Below are 6,089 nucleotides of genomic sequence, written 5' to 3'. Positions count from 1 at the left end.
GAGTATATTACTCACTAACGTTCAATCCCTTGACAGTAAAGTAGATGAGCTCATGGCGAGGATCTCCATCCAGAGAGACATCAGGGACTGTAACATACTCTGTTTCATGGAATCATGGCTCTCTCCGGATATACTGTCCCCATCCATTCAGCCAGCAGGGTTCTCCATCCATCGCGTGGACAGGGAAAAAGAACTCCTAGAAAAGGAAAGGTGGAGGTGTATGTTTCATGATTAACTACTCATGGTGAGATTGTGGTAACATATAGGACCTCAAGTCCTTTTGTTCTCCCGATCTAGAATACCTCACCATCAAATAATTATTCGGTCATCGTCATGGCCGTGTATATCCCCCCCCCCAAGCCGACACCGCGACGGCTCTCAAGGAACTACCCTAGACGTTGTGTAAACCGGAAAGCGCATGGGGGTAGCTGGGGGCTTTAATAAAGGAAATCTGAGGAAAACACTACCAAAGTTTTATCAACACATTTCCTGTGCTACTCGCTCATCGAGCACTCTTGACCATTGCTACGTCCCTTTCCAGGACAGCTACAAGGCCCTCCCCCGCCCCTCCTTCGGCAAATCAGATCACGCCTCCATTTTGCTTCTCCCCTCCTTTAGGCAGAAACTTAAACACAAAGTACCCGTGGTAAGGACTGTTCAACGTTGGTCTGACAAATCGGAATCTGAGAATGGTATTGACGTATACACTGACTCGTGACAGGAAGTGCATAGAGGATGTTGTTCCCACTGTGACGATTAGAACTTATCCAAACCAAAAACCATGGATAGATGGCAGCATTTGCGCAAAACTGAAAGTGCGAACCACCTCATTTAACCACGGTAAGGTGACTGGGAACATGGATGTGTACCAGAGGAGGCTGGTGGGAGGATGGGCTCATTGTAATGGCTGGAATGGAATAATTGGAACATTATCAAACATATAAAAACCACATATTTGACTCTGCTCCATTTAATTCATTCCAGCCATTACAATGAGCCTGTCCTACTATAGCTCCTCCCACCAACCGCCTCTGACGTGTACAAACAGATGAGCTATGCCTTCCATAAGGCAATCAAACAGGCAAAATTACAGTACAGGGACAAAGTGGAGTCACAATTCAACGGCTCAGACGTATGTGGAAGGGACTCCAGACAATCAAGGTTTGTAAAGGGAAAGCCAGCCACATCGCGGACACCGACGCCTTGCTCCTGGACAAGCTAAACACCTTCTTCGCCCGCTTCGAGGAAAACAGTGCTACTGCCGCGGGCCATCGCCGCTCACAAAGACTGTGAGATCTCTTTCTTCGTGGCCGACGTGAGTAAGACATTTAAGCATGTTAACCTTCACAAGGCTGCCAGCCCAGATGGCATCCCAAGCTGCATCCTCAGAGCATGTGCAGACCAGCTGGCTGGAGTGTTTACGGACATATTCTATCTATCCCTATCCCAGTCGTCCCCACTTGTTTCAAGATGTCCACCATTGTTCCTGTACCCAAGAAAGCAAAGGTAACTGAACTAAATGACTATCACCCCGTAGTACTCACTTGTCATCATGCAGTGCTTTGAAAGGCTAGTTAAGGTTATATTTTATTTACCTTTATTTAATCAGAGAGACACCAATGAGACCAGTGTCTATTTTACGAGGGAGTCCTGCATATACAATTTCAAGAAAATCTCCTCCACCTTACCTGACACCCTAGACCAGGGCTGCCCAACCCTCTTCCTGGAGATCTACCGTCCTGTGGGTTTTCAGTCCAACCCTAATTTAACACACCTGATTCTACTTATTAGCTGCTCAACAAGACCTTAACTAGCTGAATCAGATATGCTAAATTAGGGTTGGACTGAAAACCTACAGGACAGTAGATCTCCAGGAAGAGGGTTGGGCAGCCCTGGTCTAGACCAACAACAATTTGCATACTGCACAGATCCACAGATGACACAATCGCCATCGCACTGCCCCTATCCCATCTGGACAAGAGGAATGCCTATGTAAGAATGCTGTTCACCGACTACAGCTCAGCCTTCAACACCATAGTGCCCTCTAAGCTCGGGGCCCTGGGTCTGAACCCCGCCCTGTGCAACTGGGTCCTGGACTTCCTAACGGGCTGACCCCAGGTGGTGAAGGTAGGCAACAACACCTCCGCTACACTGATCCTCAACGTTGGGTCCCCACAAGGGTGCATGCTCAGCCCCCTCCTGTACTCCCTGTTCACCCATGACTGAATGGCCACGCACCTATCCAACTCAATCATCAAGTTTGCAGACAACACAACAGTGGTAGGCCTGATTACCCACAATGACGAGAAAGCCTACAGGGAGGAGGTGAGGGCCCTGGCGGAGTGCTGCCAGGAAAATAACCTCTCCCTCAACATCAACAAAACGAAGGACCTGATCATGAACTTCCGGAGACAGCAGAGCGAGCACGCCCCATCCAACTCGACGGGCCGCAGTGGAGAGGGTGAAAAGCTTCAAGTTCCTCGGCGTGCACATCATGACAACCTGAAATGATCCATCCACAGTATGGTGAAGAAGGCACAACAGCGCCTCCTCAACCTCAGGAGGATGAAGAAATTCTGCTTGGCCCCTAAGACCCTCACAAACTTCTATAAATGAACCATTGAGAGCATCCTGTAGGGCTGTATCACGGCCTGGTACGGCAATTGCACTGTCCGCAACGCATCACCGGGGGCACATTGCCTGCCCTCCAGGACATCTACAGCACCCGGTATCACAGGCAGATAAAAATTAAAAAACAGAAATACCTTATTTACATAAGAATTCAGACCCTTTGCTATGAGACTCAAAATTTTGCTCAGGTGCATCCTGTTTCCATTGATCATCCTTGAGATGTTTCTATAACTTGATTGGAGTCCACCAGTGGTAAATGTAATTGATTGGACATGATTTGGAAAGGCACACACCTGTCTATATAGGGTCCCACAGTTGACAGTGCATGCTAGAGCAAAAACCAAGCCATGAGGTCGAAGGAATTGTCCGTAGTGCTCCGAGACAGGATTGTGAAGAGGCACAGATCTGGGGAAGGGTACCAACATTTCTGCAGCATTGAAGGTCCCCAAGAACACAGTGACCTCCATCATTCTTAAATGGAAGAAGTTTGGAACCACCAAGACTCTTCCTAGAGCTGGCCGCCCGGACAAACTTCGCAATCGGGGGAGAAGGGCCTTGGTCAGGGAGGTAACCAATAACCCGATGTTCACTCTGACAGAGCTTCAGAGTTCCTCTGTGGAGATGGGAGAACCTTCCAGAAGGACAACAATCTCTGCAGCACTCCACCAATCAGTCTTTTACGGTAGAGTGGTCAGAGGGAAGCCACTCCTCAGTAAAAGGCGAGTGACAGCGCGCTTGGAGTTTGCCAAAAGGCACCTAAAGACTCTCAGACCATGAAAAACAAGATTATCTGGTCTGATGAAACCAAATCAGATTTTATAGGTCACATACACATATATTTCAGATGTTATTGTGGGTGTAGCGAAATGCTTGTGTTCCTAGCTCCTTTCAGTGCAGTAGTGTCACGGTTTACTAAGCCAGAACCCAGAAGCAGACCAGGACAAGGTGAGTTGAAACGAAGGTGAGTATTTATTTAACAGATTCAAAAAACGATGTAGAATAATCCAGGGGACAGAGCGGACGGCGGAGATGAGTTGGTGGAGGTGCAGTGGTAGATCCAAGAATGGCTCGGCAGCCACCGACAACCAGGCAGGGGTTGGGTGAAGGTTCCGGGAGATTGATGTTCATGGCTAACGATCCGGCAGGGAATGGATGTCAGGTCAGGGCTTAAGAAGGGTGATGATCAGGACCAGGTGTGCAGACCGCTGATGAGATGCAGGTGCGGTTAATCAGGAGATCTCCCGCCTAGCAATGTCGCCCGGCAACCAGGCCAGGAGCGTTCACGAACCCTCAGGAAACTGGAGATTCCGAGTAGAAAAATGGCAACACAGGCAGGAACCGACTCAGGATGCAGGGTTCATGACAGTACCCCCCCTCCGACGAACGCCACCGGGCGGACTACCCGGAGCGCCAGGATGGAGGCGGTAGAAGTCACGAAGGAGGTCAGCATCCAGGATCTGGCACCGAGGAATCCAACTCCTCTCTTCAGGACCATACCCCTCCCAGTCCACGAGATACTGGAAACCCCGGCCCCGCCGTCTGGAATCCATAATGCGGCGCACCGTGTGGCAGGACCACCTCCGATCATCCGAGGGGAGGAGGAGGAGGCGGAGGGGTAACAGAGGACTGAGGAGAACAGGCTTGAGGCAGGAGACATGAAAGGTGGGATGGACTCTGAGCGTTCTAGGTAACTTGAGTCGAACCACCACAGGATTGATCACCTTCTCCACCACAAACGGACCAATGAACTTCGGTGACAGTTTCTTAGACTCAGTCCGCAGAGGAAGATCCCGTGTGGCCAACCAGACCCTATCTCCGGTGGTATAGGTGGGGGCGGGAATCCGGCGACGATTCGCCTGGAGCTGATACCGGTCAGAAACTCTAAGGAGGGCCTTTCTGGCCCGATGCCAGGTCCGGTGGCAACGACGAATGTGGACCTGAACAGAGGGCACTGAGAGATCCTTCTCCTGAGAAGGAAACAAGGGAGGTTGGTAGCCATACAGGCACTGGAAGGGAGACATCCCAGTGGCAGATGTAGGTAGAGTATTGTGGGCATACTCAACCCAAGGCAACTGAGAGACCCAGGAGGTGGGGTTGGAGGAGACAAGGCAGCGTAGCGTGGATTCCATCTTCTGGTTGGCTCTCTCCGCCTGACCATTAGATTGGGGGTGAAAACCAGATGTGAGACTGACTGTAGCTCCAATGGCCAAACAGAAAGACTTCCAGACAGCAGAGGTAAACTGAGGGCCACGGTTGGAAACTATGTCACTGGGCAACCCGTGGACCCTGAAAACCTCCCTAACCAGGATCTCCGACGTCTCAGAGGCCGAGGGAAGCTTGGAAATGGGCACAAAGTGGGCGAACTTGCTGAATCTGTCCACGATAGTCAGAATGACCGTGTTCCCCTCTGAAGAGGGCAACCCAGTGACAAAGTCCAGGGCCAGATGCGACCATGGTCGCCGGGGAATAGGGAGGGGGTGAAGTAGTCCAGAGCTGGGCCGGTTGGCACTCTTATTCTGCGCACACACTGGACAGGCAGCAACAATCCTCCGAGTATCTTCTCCCATGGCCGGCCACCAAAATCGTCTGCGAAGTAATGCCATCGTCCGGGCCACGCCAGGGTGACAAGCCATCTTGCTGGCGTGGGACCATTGGAGGACAGCAAAACGAACCGACTCAGGCACAAACAAACGACCGGGTGGACCGTTACCGGGACCGGGCTGCGAATCCGAAGGGCCGCCATAACCTCCTCCTCAATCCTCCACTAACTGCTCCCACGACACAGTTCCGGGGAAGAATCGTCTCGGTCTTGGCCCCACTCTCCTCCGTCTTGGAGAACATCCGGGACAAGGCGTCCGCCTTGCCGTTCTTAGACCCAGGTCGGAACGTCAGGGAAAAATTAAAGCGTCCAAAAACAAAGCCCACCTGGCCTGACGGGAGTTGAGACGTCTAGCCGATTGCACGTAAGCAAGATTCTTGTGGTCGGTCCAGACAATAAACGGTTGCTCCGCCCCCTCCAACCAGTGGCGCCACTCCTCCAAGGCAAGCTTCACCGCAAAAGCTCCCGGTTACCCACATCGTAGTTCCTCTCCGCAACGAAAGACGACGAGAGTAGTAGGCGCAGGGATGGAGTTTCCCGTCAGTGGAGCATCGCTGGGACAGGATGGCGCCAACCCCCCACATCAGACGCATCCACTTCCACGACGAACTGACGGGCCGTGTCAGGTTGAGAGAGAATCGGTGCGTTGGTGAATCGCCTCTTCAAATCCAGGAACGCTCGGTCCGCCTCAGGGTTCCAACTGAAGGTCCTGGTACTGGAAGTCAGGGCAGTTAAAGGAGCGGCCACACGGCTGTAATCCCGGATGAATCTGCGATAGAAATTCGCAAACCCCAGAAACCTCTGGAGCTGCAATCTCGTACCGGGCTGGGCCCATTCCAGAACCGCCCTAACCTTCTCC

This window comes from Coregonus clupeaformis, chromosome 31 (assembly GCF_020615455.1).
Source record: "Coregonus clupeaformis isolate EN_2021a chromosome 31, ASM2061545v1, whole genome shotgun sequence".
Classification (NCBI taxonomy): Eukaryota; Metazoa; Chordata; class Actinopteri; order Salmoniformes; family Salmonidae; genus Coregonus; species Coregonus clupeaformis.
Note: the sequence above shows the minus strand (reverse complement) of the source record.